We start from the raw sequence: 19,666 nt of genomic DNA on the forward strand, positions 1-19,666 counted from the left end.
CCATTAATAACTGGTCAATATAGATTTTTCTGAATTATATTTGACAAAAAGTATTTGTATCTAAAAGATAAAAACAAACATTTACTATAAAAACAATTACTTCAATCAAAAGGAAAACAATTTCTTCCATTAATAACTGGTAAATATAGATTTTTCTGAATTATATTTGACCAAAAATTATTTATATCTAAAAGATAAAAACAAACATTACTATAAAAACAATTACTTCAATCAAAAGGAAAACAATTTCTTCCATTAACAACTGGTAAATATAGATTTTTTCTGAATTATATTTGACAAAAAATATTTGTATCTAAAAGATAAAAACAAACATTACTATAAAAACAATTACTTCAATGAAAAGGAAAACAATTTCTTCAATTAATAACTGGTAAATAAAGATTTTTTCTGAATTATATTGGACCAAAAAGTATGTGTATCTAAAAGATAAAAACAAACTTTACTATAAAAACAATTACTTCAATCAAAAGGAAAACAATTTCTTCAATCAATAAGTGGTAAATATAGATTTTTCTGAATTATATTTTACCAAAAAGTATTTGTATCTAAAAGATAAAAACAAACATTACTATAAAAACAATTACTTCAATCAAAATGAAAACAACATCGTCCATCAATAACTGGTAAATATAGATTTTTTTTTAATTATATTTGAACAAAAAGTATTTATATCTAAAAGATAAAAACAAACATTACTATAAAAACAATTACTTCAATCAAAAGGAAAACAATTTCGTCGATCAATAACTGGTAAATATAGATTTTTCTGAATTATATTTGACCAAAAAGTATTTGTATCTAAAAGATAAAAACAAACATTACTATAAAAACAATTACTTCAATCAAAAGGAAAACAATTGCTTCCATTAATAACTGGTAAATATAGATTTTTTTCTGATTATATTTGACCAAAAAGTATTTATATCTAAAAGATAAAAACAAACATTACTATAAAAACAATTACTTCAATCAAAAGGAAAACAATTTCTTCCATCAATAACTGGTAAATATAGATTTTTCTGAATTATATTTGACCAAAAATTATTTATATCTAAAAGATAAAAACAAACATTACTATGAAAACAATTACTTCAATCAAAAGGGAAACAATTTCTTCAATCAATAACTGGTAAATATAGATTTTTGTGAATTATATTTGACCAAAAAGTATTTGTATCTAAAAGATAAAAACAAACATTACTATAAAAACAATTACTTCAATCAAAAGAAAAACAATTTCTTCAATCAATAACTGGTAAATATAGATTTTTCTGAATTATATTTGACCAAAAGTTATTTATATCTAAAAGATAAAAACAAACATTACTATAAAAACAATTACTTCAATCAAAAGGAAAACAATTTCTCCAATCAATAACTGGTAAATATAGATTTTTCTGAATTATATTTGACCAAAAATTATTTATATCTAAAAGATAGAAACAAACATTACTATGAAAACAATTACTTCAATCAAAAGGGAAACAATTTCTTCAATCAATAACTGGTAAATATAGATTTTTGTGAATTATATTTGACCAAAAAGTATTTGTATCTAAAAGATAAAAACAAACATTACTATAAAAACAATTACTTCGATCAAAAGGAAAACAATTTCTTCCATCAATAACTGGTAAATATAGATTTTTCTGAATTATATTTGACCAAAAATTATTTATATCTAAAAGATAAAAACAAACATTACTATAAAAACAATTACTTCAATCAAAAGGAAAACAATTTCTCCAATCAATAACTGGTAAATATAGATTTTTCTGAATTATATTTGACCAAAAATTATTTATATCTAAAAGATAAAAACAAACATTACTATGAAAACAATTACTTCAATCAAAAGGGAAACAATTTCTTCAATCAATAACTGGTAAATATAGATTTTTGTGAATTATATTTGACCAAAAAGTATTTGTATCTAAAAGATAAAAACAAACATTACTATAAAAACAATTACTTCGATCAAAAGGAAAACAATTTCTTCCATCAATAACTGGTAAATATAGATTTTTCTGAATTATATTTGACCAAAAAGTATTTATATCTAAAAGATAAAAACAAACATTACTATAAAAACAATTACTTCAATCAAAAGAAAAACAATTTCTTCAATCAATAACTGGTAAATATAGATTTTTCTGAATTATATTTGACCAAAAATTATTTATATCTAAAAGATAAAAACAAACATTACTATAAAAACAATTACTTCAATCAAAAGGAAAACAATTTCTCCAATCAATAACTGGTAAATATAGATTTTTCTGAATTATATTTGACCAAAAGTTATTTATATCTAAAAGATAAAAACAAACATTACTATGAAAACAATTACTTCAATCAAAAGGGAAACAATTTCTTCAATCAATAACTGGTAAATATAGATTTTTGTGAATTATATTTGACCAAAAAGTATTTGTATCTAAAAGATAAAAACAAACATTACTATAAAAACAATTACTTCGATCAAAAGGAAAACAATTTCTTCCATCAATAACTGGTAAATATAGATTTTTCTGAATTATATTTGACCAAAAAGTATTTATATCTAAAAGATAAAAACAAACCTTGCTATAAAAACAATTACTTCAATCAAAAGGAAAACAATTTCTTCCATCAATAACTGGTAAATATAGATTTTTGTGAATTATATTTGACCAAAAAGTATTTATATCTAAAAGATAAAAACAAACATTACTATAAAAACAATTACTTTAATCAAAAGGAAAACAATTTCTTCCATTAATAACTGGTAAATATAGATTTTTGTGAATTATATTTGACCAAAAAGTATTTGTATCTAAAAGATAAAAACAAACATTACTATAAAAACAATTACGTCAATCAAAAGGAAAACAATTTCTTTCATTAATAACTGGTAAATATAGATTTTTCTGAATTATATTTGACCAAAAATATTCATATCTAAAAGATAAAAACAAACATTACTATAAAAACAATTACTTCAATCAAAAGGGAAACAATTTCTTCCGTCAATAACTGGTAAATGTTGATTTTTGTGAATTATATTTGACCAAAAAGTATTTATATCTAAAAGATAAAAACAAACATTACTATAAAAACAATTACTTCAATCAAAAGGAAAACAATTTCTTCCATCAATAACTGGTAAATATAGATTTTTCTGAATTATATTTGACCAAAAATTATTTGTATCAAAAACATTTACTTCAATCAAAAGGAAATAACTAGAAAACAAATTTATTCCCCTTGCACTAACGATTATAAAAAGCTTATTAGAAATTCATTCTCCTTTCTATTTTTATTTTTTTCTTTTCTTTATAAGAAAATTTATTTTTCCAAATTTTTTTTTTCAATATTTTTATTTTTTAAATATTTTTAAAAAATCTTTTTATTTTGAATTAATTTTTTTTAGCTTTTTATTTTAAATTAATTTTTTAAAATTTGTTATTTCAATTAATTTTTAAAAATCTTTTTATTTTAATTAATTTTTTTAATTTTTTCTTTTTGATTAATATTTTAAAATTTTTTATTTTTAAATTATTTTTAAAAATCTTTTTATTTTTAATTAATTTTTTTAATCTTTTTATTTTTAATTATTTTTTTATTTTTTAATTTTAATTAATATATTTAAGACGTTCAAAAAAAATCCGTAACACAGGGGATGTAACTCACCACTGAATAAATGGGTCCTAGCAAACAATCCTACTATGAATTTTAGGAACTATTTATATGGATATATAGAAACTTTTTACTACTTCTTGCTATATATACTATTTATTATTTATAATTAATGGTTCCTATATCGTGTTAAATACTATACTAGTAGATATATACATATTTGAAAAAAGTATATTTATTTGTGTATATATATTTGAAAAGTTTGCATATACATGTGAAAAGTATTTATTTGTGTATATATATTTGAAAAGTTTACATATACATTTGAAAAGTATTTGTGTATATATATTTGAAAACTATGTATATCTGTATTTTTATAGCATTACAATCTGATTTTTTCTTTTCAGATAATTGTTATTTTATCAAAGTGCATAAATAGAACTATTAAAAGATGTTTAAAACCGTTTGAATCATGCAAATACCATCAGTAGTTCAAAAGTTATGTGAATGTTAAGTGCAAAAATTTAGGCTTTTCCGTGGACATTTTTCTTTAGAAAAAGTAGGCTAAATTACGGACCTCAAAATTTCAAGAAATTTGGTAATTTCACCACCATGTATTTATTTTTCAATTTATTCTCTTGACACTTGGCAGTCTTATATAAAATTGTGTGTTATTTCTGATTATGCATTCAAATCTGATGTATCTCGTAACCATAAGCCATAAATTATGAATTCAGATGTACAAATTTCAATTTTTTAAACTGGCGCAAGGTATCATACAGTGCATATCTATTTATGAACAAAACTAAGTATTATAGTAGTATTTTAATATAGCTTTATTGAGAATAGGCATTTTCTTGTCTCCTCAACAAAGGAGGGCTTAATCTGGTGTGTAGCCATTGAATGCCTAAAGGGCTTTCATGGCCAGTATTTACTATTCCCTCAAAGAAAAAAATTGAGTAGATATGAATTAATCTCAGAAATAAATCAAAGAAAATTTTTCATATAGATTTTGGATTTCTGTAAAAGTCCAATTTTCAATTTTGTAAATCCTCTCTATCTGGTAAAAAATATACCCCTATTTTCTGAGATGCAGCGATAAATCGTACTCTACATGAATCCTTGAATGTAACTTCCACAATACCAGGATACCAGGAATCCTAATAAGCAACAACTATATATTCACCAGTTGATGGTAGTTTTTGTCATTTGTATTCTGTGCTTTTACTGAAAATTCAATTATGTAAACAAAGAAATAAAACGGTAATTTTTTTACCTTGTTTCCAACTGAACATTTAAAATGATTACTTCTATAGGTTTAGGGTATGCTCAAAACGAATATCGCATTTAAATTTTCCGCAAATAAGTAGTTTTCCGGTTATTAAGCCATGTCATTTCTTATGTTATCATTGGTGGCCGTCTTGGTACATGCAAACGCAACCTGAGAAACTATGCAAAAACGCACATACCAAGATGGCAACCATCAATAATATAAGAAATGACATTGCTTAAAATCCGGAAAGCTACTTATTTGCAGAAATTTTAAATGTGATGTTTGTTTTCAGCATACCCGAAAACTTTTAAAGGTAGTCATTTTAAAGAAAAATGTTCAGGTGAAAACACGGTAAAAATATATAAAATGCATTACAATGAAATTCTTTATCGAACTAATTATTATTATTATTTAGATATCCTCAGTTTAAAAAATATGGGTTTGTTTTACAGATACGAGGAATAAATTAAAGTTTCACGATATCTTATCTATTTAATTGTAAAGTGAAAGTACAGAATAGTTAAAAACACCCTTCCTTACCCATGTTAAGAATGGGTTTCTAAATAATAACGTTATTATTTCAGCATGGTAGAGCACAAGTAACTTTTATTTGTTATACATTTGTATAGTAAGTAGGTGTAGTATGAGGTTTTAGAAGTACAGTATCTGGGGTTCAAATTAAGTGACAGGCGTATATAGCCAGACCTGGACAAAGTCAAATCAATAAAATCTCGACTTCAACTACCGTGAGGAAATATGTGAGGTTCTACTGTTATTTTGCCTTTGCAAGCCTAAAACTGAAGCTCACAGATATGGTTATACTGGGTTATCCCGATCCTGAGAAGGACTTCAGAATGTACAAGGACGCTCCAATCATGCGAGTCTGATGTAAAATGAGGGGGGGGGGGGTTCACCTCAAATACACAACCGGAATGTTTAAGTAAGATTATCGCTACAGTCCTCTGTCTCTTCTCTCTCGTTGCCTTCTCTCCTGGCTGATCGGGAATCATCTCCCAGCACCCAGAAATGAACATTGTTTTATAGGTTCCATCTTCACGCACACACGAGATTATGTGAGAACGGACGAAATAAAAATGCTGGCCGCCATGTTTGTTCCTCCTTTTCTTTGCCTGAACTCACTCGCTGAGCACCCACAGTAAGACTTCTCTTTCTTGCTTCTAACCACAGAGTCTATGACCTAAAAATGGTCTATGATCTGAGCGAGAGTAAATATGTTAAAAAATTTACTCCTTATCCCATAAACTTAGTGATAGGCAGATGAGATAGTACTTTAAAGGGAAGGACAATGTTTGTGTGGACGGCTAGTCAAGACAATGACAATTCATGGTAGAATTAGATGATAGGAATTACTTTAGTTTGCATTGTATGAGAAGGTTGGGGGCATATCAGTATCGCATGACTGTCTTACGTTGTTGGGTTTTTATTAAATTAGGGAACAAGATGCAGATAATGAAATTTTTGGATTTAAAAATGCGGATGCACAAAAAAAAAGTTCATAGTGATAGATGAGATAGCGTATAGTTGTCCCAACCTGACAACAATCTATTGATAAAGTTATATGTACCATCGCATCTTAATAAAAAGTGTTAGTACAGTACCATGACAATAATGGTCGTGGAAAAGACGTCTCATGTCATTCAGCAAAAATATTTCTGGTCGTGTTTATTGGGTCGTGTTTATTTATGAGGTGAATGAATATGTAGGAAATGTATCAAAAATGTGTCAAACAAGAGATCTAAGGAAGCAACAACTTTGAATGCAGAAGTGCAATCTGCCTCATTTTCCTTTAATAAAACTGGCGTTGAATATTTTTGGGCCCTACCCAAAGACACTTTCTGGTAACAGTACATAGTTACTTTCATCGATATGTATAGTGGTTGGCTGGAGGCTTTTGCAGTTCGTAATAAGAAGGCAGAAACGGTTATACATTTGTTGTTGCACATAGCATGACAGTGAAAATTGCCAAAAATTTGAACACAATTTATCTCCTATTCTGTTTTTACATTGTTACAGAGCTGTGGCTACAACAAAGTACATAGCTACGACTACAACCTCCTGCAAAACTGTGCATGTGAAAACACGACTAGCTTCACAGGCCACCATCATCAAGCAATAAAGCTGCAGCATATTCTAAACTCAATATCAGCTTTGTGTTCTCTCTGCTTCTCGCTACTTAACATAGTGTCAGCGGGATTTCTCTCTTTGGAATAAACCATATACACTCAGTGAACACTTCCAACACATGTTCGGCAAAACCCATGCAATATAATACTCTAAACTCTAGTCTTATGTACACCCTCGTCTCCATACGAAAAAGACATTTATTGGACCATGTGGATTTAAACAAGCTCGGAATTTTGACAAAACCTATTCGTCAATAAACATGGCGTCTGCAATTCCACTGTGAGTAAAAATGGAAATGGATGGTGATTTGCGAGAAAACTGGACGCTTTTCAAACTAACATCGGAGAACTATGCAGCAGCAATGGAAATTGGGGAAAAACGTAGCAAACGTATAGGTAGGTACAGTCCTTTCACTAATCAGCAAGGAATGAGCAGACACAAAAAAATTCTGGAAAGACTGACAGAGTACTTTGAACCCAAACAGAACATCAGATACCAACAGTATATGTTTAATTCCTGTACACAGGAATAGGGCGGAAAATTTTATGTGTATTTGATCAAACTAAGACACTTAATCAAAACATGTGACTACAGTGCCCTTGAGGATGAGCTACTGTGAGACCGAATAGTAACAGGTACCTGTAATAATAATGTTTGGGTCACCCTAGACAGGGTGATAGATATTTGCAGGAACACCAAACAGGCTGAAAACAGCTCAGCAAACTGAACAACCCAACAGAAACTATCCACTACACCAAAGGAGATAAAAAGCCACGAGAATTCAAAAAGGACTGCAAATTCTGTGGACAGCCATGACAAAGGAAAGTGTCAGGCTTATGGACTCATATGTGCTATCTGCATAAAGTGCAACCATATTGACAGAGATACCAATCACAGGCGCAACCCACCCCATCACAACGGCAAAATAAAGCCTCAACACAGCAAACTGCAAAGGTGCGCTATGTGGAAACAGAAGCAGTTGCAGCGATGAAAGCATTTCTGCCCTGAGAAGTCTTACAGGTCGAAACACTATCAAGCAGACGTTTGTATATCCACCCTGGGAGACAGCACTAAAACTTTATGCAAATTCCAAATTGACACTGGGCCCAGTTGCAGTACTTTGGCCTTTGCTGACTACAAATGCATTACTAAAGCACCGCTTCAACTGTATGACAACCCTATACTTCAACCTTTGGGCTCAATAACACTCCACTGTGTGGTGTTTTATCATAGAATGGAAGACAGACCAAAACCTCTTTACTAGGCTTTACCAAACAAATTTCACAGCCAATGATAAACATAAGAGCAAATAGTAAGGAGCAGCAGTAAACGCAAGAACTGTTAGTAATGAAAAGGAACATGTGCAAAATCACGTGCCATAGAAACTTTTACTTTGGGTCTGCATTTGCAAGGTCGGGTCAAGTATTCTAAGCAGGAACGTGAGGTCCATCACAGTGTGGAAAACAAGCCAAATGCCTTAGCGCCACTGAATCCTCCCAACCATCATTATGCCGTATTCTTGCATGCGTAGGCTTGGTCTCGAGGAGTTCCACTACCTCGACGTGAAGTGAAGGGAATAAAAAATATCACCTTTCAAGTCATGGATAGTAACTCACCATCATTACTTTCTGGACGGGCTAGCTCTGCACTGAAGCTCATAGCTTTTAACACATGGATGCATTAAAAGTAACCAGCCACCTCTTCCCCCACTGTACCACGCGCTCTAGATCAGAAGAGATAGAATTAGAGAGAACCTTGGCATTTACGGCCTTTGATGTGTTGCTATAGATGGTCCTGTCATCAGCATAGATGTCAACGAATGATTTAAGTATGTGTTTTGGGAGATCATTGATGTAGATCAGGAAGAGAGTTGGGCCCAAGATGGACCCCTGAGGGACTCCAGCATTAATACTGTGGGCTTCTGATTTCTGCCCATCAGCCACTAATCTTATGGAGAAATGATTTAATGATTGAGAAAACATTACCAGTGATACTGTAGCTGGAAATCTTGTGAAATAGGTCCTTATGCCATACCTTATCGAAGGCCTTTGATATGTCAAGAGCAATTGCCCTAGAAAGGAAGACTTTGTTAAGAGATTCACTAATCCTATGAGATATAACCGTTAGCACATCTGCTGTAGATCTTGCAGAGTGGAAACCATATTGCATAAGAAGGTTGTTTCTGCTGAGATGGTTGACTACTTCTTTATTTAATATTATTTATTTAATCCCAACAACTACATGGAACATACTTTCAGTGCACAAGGGTTGGCACCAGATCCAGATAAAGTCAAAGCAATATCAAAGATCCAACGCCCTACAGACATCCAAGGTGTTCATGATTACTAGGAGTGATAAACTACCTCGCTAAGTTTGCACCCAAACTCAGTACAGTATGTGAACCACTGCGACGCTTACTGGACAAAGAATCTGTCTTTGACTGGCTGCCACAACACGAAACAGCATTTATTCAGACTAAAAAGCTCATCACTGAAGCCCCTATTCTTCACTATTATGACCTCAATAAGAAGATCTCACTTGAATGTGACAGCTCGGAAGTTGGTCTTGAGGAGTCCTAACACTGGAAGGACATCTCGTTGCATATGCATCCCGAGTACTCACAAAAAACTGAGCAAAACTATGCCCAGATTGAGAAAGAATGTCTTACCATCGTATTTGCCACAGAACGTTTTGAACAATACATTCTCGGTAAAGAGAAAATCAAAGTATTCTGTGACCATAAACCACTGGAGACAAAACTGACAAAACCCATTCATGTAAGACCAAAGAGACTTCAGTGGCTGTGGTTCAGGCTTCAAAAATACCCCTTAGACGTGGAATACAAGCCAGGACCCCAAATGTACATTAGCGATACCCTGTCTTGTGTGTCACACTCATGAAGCCACAACAGAAGATAACTTCATCATATTCCAACTGCAATAACAGGAACTCACAAGAAACTTGGGAAACATCAATATGGAAGAGAGCCTCTCTGTTACAGACCAATCAATATGAAAGAGAGCCTATACTTGTTACAGACCACCGCCTCTGACAGATTCGAGAAGAGACCAGTCATGACACAATACTAGACACTAATAAAGATTACAAAAAAGGGCTTGAGGACAGAAATCGAATGGACGGGCCGAAGCAGCAGTGAAATTGATGAAAGGCCTGATAAAGACATCGACAAAGGAAGGCACAGACATGTGGAAAGCCTTATTGAAATGGTGCAATGCTACAACACCTGGTATGCATAGCTCACCAGCACAAGCATTCTTTTCCAGGTGCACTCGCTCCATGCTACCTTGCAAAACCACAGATAAAACACCGCAAGTGCAAGCAGAGTTACAAGATAACCTCATAAAAAAAACAACAAATGGCAAAAACATACTATGACTGTCATACCAAGCCACTACCCAATCTCACGATAGGTCAGGCTGTAAGAGTGAAATGCCACCCACAAAGCCCTAACAGCAACTGGTAACTTGGAACAGCCATTAGTAAAGTAGCACCCCGCAGTTTTGGGGTCGAAGTATAGAAGAAACAGAATCCACATCCATCTCTCTCCACAACATGCCTCCACGCCATCTGAAACAAAGAATATCAGGCAAACCCAGAACCACCACGAGAAACAACTTTGTAAGTCTAAGCAGGTGATCAAACCTCCTGCACGATTGAGAGACTGCACATGCTAACACACACACACACACACACACACACACACACACACAAACAAAATATAACAAAGCACACGTCTCGTTCAGTCAAACCAAGAACCAATGAGGAAAAAGAGGATGTCAATAAAGCTGAGGTATATTCTTAATTCAATATCGGCTTCATGTTCTCTCTGCTTCTCGCTACTTAACAAACATATTTTCTTTGCTTGGGGTTCGTTCTATATATGACACTTTGGAAGATGATTTCGGTTAACCATTTTAACAAAGTATGCAAAGCGTTTGGATGAGTTGAAAGAAAAGATTATGAGAAAAACAAAAGAAATGATATTCACCATGCATTGGGTGTTCGCCGTATTAAGATAAAAGAAAAAAGAAACTTATTCTTGGAAAGAAAAAGATTTGTTAACAAGATAATAACGAGTTTTCCGAATATTAAGCAATGTAAGTCCTTATGTTATGATTGGTGGCCACCACTGATAACATAAAGAATTACTTAGCTTAATATTCAGAAAACTACTGATAACATAAAGAATTACTTAGCTTAATATTCAGAAAACTACTGATAACATAAAGAATTACTTAGCTTAATATTCAGAAAACTACTTGTTTGCGGCAATTTTAAATGCGATATTCGTTTTCAGCATACCTAAAAACCTATAGAAGTCGTTATGTAAAAGGTGATGGTTAAGGTTGAAAGGAAGTAACAACTTAATAAAACGGCTTTAAAGCAGTTCCTCCCCCAAATATCACCATGTGGTTAGAAAGTGGGTGCTCATTTTACATTAAATTTATATAGAAAAGTGATCCCCACTTTTTGAAAAATTAATTTCCTCATATCATGAAAACTAATTCTCTGCACCACTTCTTCAGTACCCTCAAAAACCTATCCAAGTCGTCACTGTAAAGAATTTGTGGAGCTTGAAAGATTCCAGACATTGACCGTTGTCTTTTAGCTTTCAATAGGAAAAATTCAGCACAGAGGTACCCCACCCCATATGTAAAACGATGTAATTTTATTAAAAGTTAATATTATAATAACTTTCATAGCATTTAAAAAAAAAGGGAAAAATAAAATAGTAATAATTTTTAAAAAATGTTTTCATCGTATGAAAATAATGAAATTGTGAGATGAAAACTGTGTTGACATAATTGACGCTTTAAAATAACCTTCCCATGTAGTAAGCACGTGAAAACATACCCGTGTTTAATAAATCAATTAAACACTCAACTAATGGTCAGATTCTAATCAAATTTTCGATACTTATCCATTTCAGAATGAAATTTCATATAAAATGCAGTTTCTGTAAAATATATGTGAGGAAATATATTTTAGTGCGTGTCCCCCCCCCCTATATATATTTTCAAAATTTGAACAAAATATATTTAAATTTATCGAAATTTCGTTTTATTAAGAAACATAAAAATTCAAATAAGTAACAAATATTTATTTTTTAAAAGTTTAAATACACGTAGTGAACAAAAATATATGTAGAAGTGAACAAAAATATATGTAGTGAACAAAAATATACGTAGAAGTTGCAATGAAAAAAATTGATATATATTTAATATTATCATGTTTTTTTTTTAAATAATTTAATTGGGCCTATAAAAAAAAAATTTCAAGAAAAATCTTTAAAAATCTTTTTATGTATATACCCGTCACCGAACGAAGATGTCATATTCCAAAAATCACGTAAACTGATCAAGTATTTATTTATGTAAGAAAATCACATATTATGACAAATTTTATCGGATAAAAACTTCAAAAAAAAACCCAGATTTTATTTAATTATTTCTAACGATAATGATGAATATTTTTTCACATTGCGATAATTTAATGTTTAGCTAAAATAAATTCCTATTAAATTTAATTACATTAGATAATAATTAAAAAAAAAATGTTCGCCGTTGCTCGTATCAAGCGCATCAATTAATGATGTCACAAGATCATGTGTACATTTTTGGAAAAGATTCACATAAAAATGATAGTTCCTATTAGTCACTTAAACATGAGAGAATTAATAAAGATGAAGTTTGTAATCCGTTCTCATGCAAATATTAAAATAGTAGTTAACGATAAATCAACATTTTCATTAGGATTATTCGCTTAGTAATTGTAGTTATCTCCCTTACATTTTTAACGTATTCTGCAAATGCGCAAAAATCGATACTAATTTCATGTAGTAATACTTACGTTTTTGTTTTATAATCTGTTTTCGATCAACTTTACCTGCTTTTATAAAGTGAACGATTTTTCAAATGTGATTGACTTTACAAGCTCAACTTAACATTCAAGATGACGAACGGAAGAGCAAGTTCGCAGAAAACAAAATTGAAGAGGAAAAATAAAAATAATTAATCATTTCGAAATAGAGCCGATCTATTTGGTGAATATCACGGATAAAAGTAGTATTATTTTATTTAACATTTTAATATTTACATGAGAGAGAACAGATTACAACTTTCATCTTTATTAATTCTCTAATTCGTTGCACGTGCAATTTAATGTCGGAAACTGATAGTCTCTAAAGCCGCCTTTTCGTATTTGTATTTATTTATTTATTCATCTTTTTTAATTCGTTGGCGTACAATTTTTTTTATTCATAGATTTTCCGATTTTTTTTTTATTGCGTTTGAAAGATTAAATTTAAAAATCACAAGTGAAAATTTTTTTTACGGCGTCAGAAACTGACAAATTCAGCTAAATTTAAAAATTAAATAAATTCCTTGTAAAACACGAAAATCTCCTGAAAAAAAAAAGTTTTCTGGGACCATTTCAAAGATAATTAGTAAAATAAAGGCTTCTTACCTTCCACGACGAAAAAGGTCTCAAAGTTGTATCAAGAAGCGCAACTTGATGTAAGAACGAAAACATGAAATCCGATCCTACTAAAACGAAAACGAAACGAAACATCTTTCGTTTTTTTTAAATTACAGCAATAATTAATTTTAATTATTTTCTCCTGGATTTTCACTTTTAACCGCAACAAAAAATAAAGTGGAAAATGACTAAAACGAAACAAAACTACTGTATTTTTCTTCTTTTTTTTTTTTTTTTTAATTATTGCAATGCTTAGCTTTAGGTAGGTAAGAGTAACTTATCTCGCCTTTATCACTTTTTTTTTTTTAATTTACTGCAATAATTAGCTTTAATCATTTTCTTGTGTATCTTCATTTCGTTGCAATAAAAAAAAAGTAGAAAAATATTTTGTAATAAAAAAATATAAGTTGCATTCAAAATAATTAAAAATAACAATTCACCGTTTTGACGAGTTTTGTTAACAATAAACAAAACAACAAAAAAAAACAGCAAGATCAGTTACTCTTCTACCTACCTGGATTTTAATGCTTTTATTTAGATAGATGAGTTACTCTTCTACCTACCTGGATAAGTCATGAATTTTAATGTTTTTATTCAGTTTGATAAGTTACTCTTCTTCCTATCTGGATTAGTTATGTATTTTAATACTTTTATTAGGTTTGTAAGTTACTCTTCTACCTACCTGGATTAGTTATGTATTTTAATGGTTTTAATCGGTTCGATAAGTTACTCTTCTACCTACTTGGATAATTATGTATGTTAATGCTTTTATTCCGTTCACTAAATTACTCTTCTACCTACCTGGATAAGTTATGTATTTTAATGCTTTTATTCGGTTCGATAACTTACTCTTCTACCTACCTGGATAAGTTATATATTTTAATGCTTTTATTCGGTTCGATAAGTTACTCTTCTACCTACCTGGATAAGTTATGTATTTTCATGCTTTTATTCGGTTCGATAAGTTGCTCTTCTACCTACCTGAATAAGTTTTGTATTTTAATGCTTTTATTCGGTTTGATAAGTTACTCTTCTACCTACCTGGATATGTTATGTATTTTAATGCTTTTATTCAGTTCAATAAGTTACTCTTCTACCTACCTGGATAAGTTATGTGTTTAATGCTTTTATTCGGTTTGATAAATTACTCTTCTACCTACCTGTATAAGTTATGTATTTAATGTTTTTATTTGGTTCGATAAGTTACTCTTCTACTTACCTGGATAAGTTATGTATTTGAATGCTTTTATTCGGTTTTATAAGTTACTCTTCTACCTACCTGGATAAGTTTTCTATTTTTATGCTTTTATTCAGTTCGATTAAATACTCTTCTACCTACCTCGATAGGCTTAGTATTTTAACGTTTTATTTGGTTTGATAACTTATTCTTCTACCTACCTGGATAAGTTGTGTATTCTAAAGCTGTTATTTTGTTTGATAAGTTACTCTTCTACCTACCTGAATAAGTTTTGTATTTTAATGATTTTATTCGGTTCGACAACTTACTCTTCTACCTATCTGGATAATTTATGTATTTTAATGCTTTTATTTATTTTGATAAGTTACTCTTCTACCTACCTGGATAAGTTATGTGTTTTAATGCTTTTATTCGGTTTGAGAAATTACTCTTCTACCTACCTGAATAAGTTATGTGTGATAAATAGGACAGGAGAACTGAGTGAGCTTAAAGTAAGCTTTATTTCACTAAGAACAACGTGGAGAAGCGAGTCCACGTGTTCTACAGTTCATACATAGGATAAAAACTAAAGGGAAATAATTCGCTTCCGGTAAGGGAAGTAATTCGCTTCCAGAAGGCATAGAAGAGAGTTCTTCTTTTGTCAGCACATTCTCCGCCACTCAGAGGAATCCGAGGCCGTATGATGATCTTAGGATATAGAGTTACCAGGAACTGCAGAAGCGGGTTTCTGTTTAAGCTGCAAAGCAAAAGAGAAAAGAAAAGTTCAAAGCAGATAGTTTTCAGCTAAATATTGGGGGCTTCGACGAACTCTAGTGGCTGATTTCCTTTGGAAATTAAAGAGACGTTCGTGAGGAGTGATGTTCGTAGAGGTGGAAAACAATGAGCGGATGCTGTTGAGGGCTACATCTAGCACACTTTCCCAATTTGTAACATGGAGATTTCTTGAGCGTAGAGCTAGACTCACTGTTTGCTAGATAATACCGTTATATCTTTCCACTTGTCCATTACCTTGAGGATTGAAGGCAGTTGTTCTGCCAGTAGCAATGCCACAAGAAAGTAAGAATTCTCTTAGTTCGTCTGACATGAAGGCTGTTCCACGATCAGAATGTACAAAGGAAGGATTTCCAAACATGAAGAATAAGCTAATTAGGTGTTTTCAGACAGTAGCAGCTGAGATGTCGGCACAGGGGAAAGCGAAGGGGAAACGAGAGTATTCGTCAACCACTGTCAGAAGGTACCGGTTGCGAGAATTTGAGGGTAACGGCCCCTTGAAGTCCACGCTTATTCTTTCGAATGGTTGACTTGCTTTAATGAGAATCTGAGGTGCCAACTTAAAGAACCTAGGTTTTACTTCAGAACATACCCATACGATTCCGTTTATGAATGCATCCCTGATGTATTCATCCCTCGCTTGTATCGCCAACACAGCCTGAAAGTCACAATCCTTAGCAAGTTCTTTTAAGGACTGTAAATACTGGTCCACGCTTTCGTTTCTTTGTTGACGACGAGTTGCCAGTAAATGACGACAGAAGATGCTGTTTTTAGGTTGAACAAAAACCTCTTCTAGGTTGTTCATAGCTGTCTGGTAGTCATTAACGTCAGAAATGTGTTTATAAATCGCTGGAGACACCAGGTTGATTAATAAATTGAGTTTTAACTCGTCTGTCAGTTGCGGACCACTAACCACCTCGATAAATAAAACGACGTCTTCCAGTGTCGCCATATATCGGCTGCGTCCGCCTTTGTGGGTTCCAAATCAAGGCGTTCGGGTTTCAGGTACTTCTCCATAGTTCTTTCTGTGAAATAAATTGTGATAAATAGGACAGGAGAACTGAGTGAGCTTAAAGTAAGCTTTATTTCACTAAGAACAACGCGGAGAAGCGAGTCCACGTGTTCTACATTTCATACAAAGGATAAAAACTAAAGGGAAATAATTCGCTTCCGGTAAGGGAAGTAATTCGCTTCCAGAAGGCATAGAAGAGAGTTCTTCTTTTGTCAGCACATTATGTATTTAATGTTTTTTTGGTTCGATAAATTACTCTTCTACGTACCTGGGTACATTATGTATTTTAATGCTTTTATTCAGATCGATCGGTTCCTCTTCCACCTACCTGGATAAGTTGTGTATTTTTACCATTGGTTTATGATGTTCTGTTTTGTTTCAAAGTACTGTGACTGCGTAGTTCTCCCATGTTAGTTTGGCAAGCACCCAGTTTTCTTGCAAATCGCCATCCATTTACATTTAGTTGATGAATAGGTTTTGTCAAAATTCCAATCTTGTTTTAATCTACGTGGTCCAATAAATGCCTCTTCTGTACGGACGAGCATGTATATAAGTCTAGAGTTTAGAGTATTATACTGCATGGTTTTTTGCCAAACATGTGTTGGAAATGTTGACTGAGTGTATATGGGTCATTGCAAAGAGAGAAATCCCACTGACACCATGTTAAGTAGCGAGAAGCAGAGAGAACACTAAACCAATATTAAGTTAAGAATATGCCACAGTTTATTATGTAGCGTTTGCTTGCTTGGTGAAGTGTGTGGAAAAGTGAAGAGAGCTTTATTAGCAAATACTGTAATCCGATAGTGGGCTCAGATGAGTAAAACTCAGGTACGTGCAAAATGAATGACCGATCCCCAAAATACATAAACATTTTGACCCCTACCTTCATTTAAAAATTCACCAAAATTCAGAAAATGAACTGATTTTAATGAAATTTTCAGTTTTTATTAACCATCACAGAATATACTGAACTCGTTATTTTTTTAACTTTAGTGAAAATGTATTATTTTTTGTAAATCAAAACCAGTGGCGGCTCGTGCCTGGAGCTGTGGAACTGCAGCACCCCCAATCATTTCTACTCAATATTATCGATACACGGTAAAAATAATACGTTTATTTTTTCCTTTCTATGTGATAATATATCATATTAATAATAATAATAATAATAATAATAATAATAATAATAATATATATATATATATATATATATATATATATATATATATATATATATATATATATATATTCCTGAAGCTTAATGTCGATAACTGTCCCCATATTCATATAAGTATAAAAGTAAAACTTTGCTTGGAGCTGCCAAATTCACAGTTACACATTCTTAGCGAAGTTCGCTTATACGCATGCCCGCTTCAGACGGCGAATGAAAGCTAAATTGGAACTGTCGTTTTAGCAGTTCCAAACGCTCGTGAAAACCAGTGTTTGCGTGTTTTCGCTTATATTATTATTTTTTTAAAAGGCTTGTTTACAAATGTTTTGTTTTTATTATTATTAAAAAGTGGAAAGTGTTCTTGTAAATAAATATCCATCTTAAAAAAAAATTCTCGCACTTTTAAATGCGATTTAAGCAGACAAAAATATACAATATGCGAAACTTCTTTTTTTTTTTTTATTAAAAGTGTTCAGGCTTTTTACCCGTAAAGCTACCAAGGTAACTAATGTTATTTTTTCACGTATGGCTTATTTTGTTTGTGCTTTTATGTAGTTTGAAATCTATTCATTTTGTGGTAGTTAAACTTTACAGAATAAAAAAAATATTTACGTTTTTTTCTATAGAAAAGCGAAGAAAATTTTATTTTATTAAATACATTTTAGTTAAATGTTTTTAAATGTTGCTCATAGTACAAACATGTAAAAAAAATTATTCTATATTTTATTTACAAAGTAAATTTAGTTATAAACACATTTTAAAATTTTAAATAAAACTGTTATCCAATAAAACCACTTTTAAATGGTAAACTCCTAACTTTACCATCGTGTGCAAGCAAGTAAATTTCAAAGATATTGTTTTTATGAAAAAATAAATTATTAAAAAATTCTAAATAAAATGTATTTAAAAAAATGTTTTTCGTTTGTTTGCCTGCGGAAAAGCCCATAAAATTTATTTAATCTGTAAAGTTTAAAAGAAATATATTTGTATATTTTTTTTATTACTCTGTAAAGTGTACACAATTTAAAATAGTATTTTTTTGATTAAAATGTTTTTGCGTATTATCCATTTTTCCGACGGCTTATAATGGCAAAGTTAAAAAATATTTGTATTATAAAAGACAATTTCAATGGCAAGCTTATTTTGTTATACGCCAATTTTTAATTAACAACAAGCTTTTTATAAATAAAAACGTTTTTAAATAGTAAAACTATTTTCGTTGATAAAAATCTATTATCTAAAAGTTATAAAAGTACCATTCAACTCAGTTAGAACTTCCGGTTCAGTTGAATCGCAAAAAGAGAATCACGTAAACATTGTATTCCTTCTACCCTAATTAATATTCTACTAATAGACTGCCTAGTACTTACCTTTCCCAACACAATTGATATAAAAGAATTTAACCATGGCCTCATTGCATCCCCAAGAAATAACTTCTGTGACGGTAAGTGAACTTCAACAGATTGAGTTTTCACAGCTGCCTCTCCATGATAAAGTTGAAATTAAGATAAGAGGCCGTTCAACGCCTGATATTCAAATATCTCAGTCAGGCATTAGCAACAACAAAGTGTATATTCGTAGCTTTAATTCTGACTGGTACCAACGGAAAAGTTGGCTTTGCGGCTGTGAACTAAAAAAAGGCATTGTTCTGCTTTCTTTGTTTGTTGTTTGGGGGTGATGTAACGTAGACAAAAGATGGTTTCAGAACTATTAGCAAAATGAAAGATAGAACTGAAAAGCATGAGAAGTCAAAGGAGCACGTTGACAATGTAGTTTCCCTATCAATTTTGGGGACCGTAAATATTAAGGAAAAACTTAGTGAGGCCTACAGACTTTCAATCAATCATCATAACATGAATGTTAAGAAGAACCGTGAAATTTTATCTAAAATAATAGATTGTATTTTCTTTTGTGGGAACTTTGAAACTCCCTTACGAGGACATGATGAAAAAATGATTCAGT

The sequence above is a fragment of the Euprymna scolopes genome, chromosome 46 (genome assembly GCF_053919585.1).
Source record: "Euprymna scolopes isolate OS-2025 chromosome 46, ASM5391958v1, whole genome shotgun sequence".
Classification (NCBI taxonomy): domain Eukaryota; kingdom Metazoa; phylum Mollusca; class Cephalopoda; order Sepiida; family Sepiolidae; genus Euprymna; species Euprymna scolopes.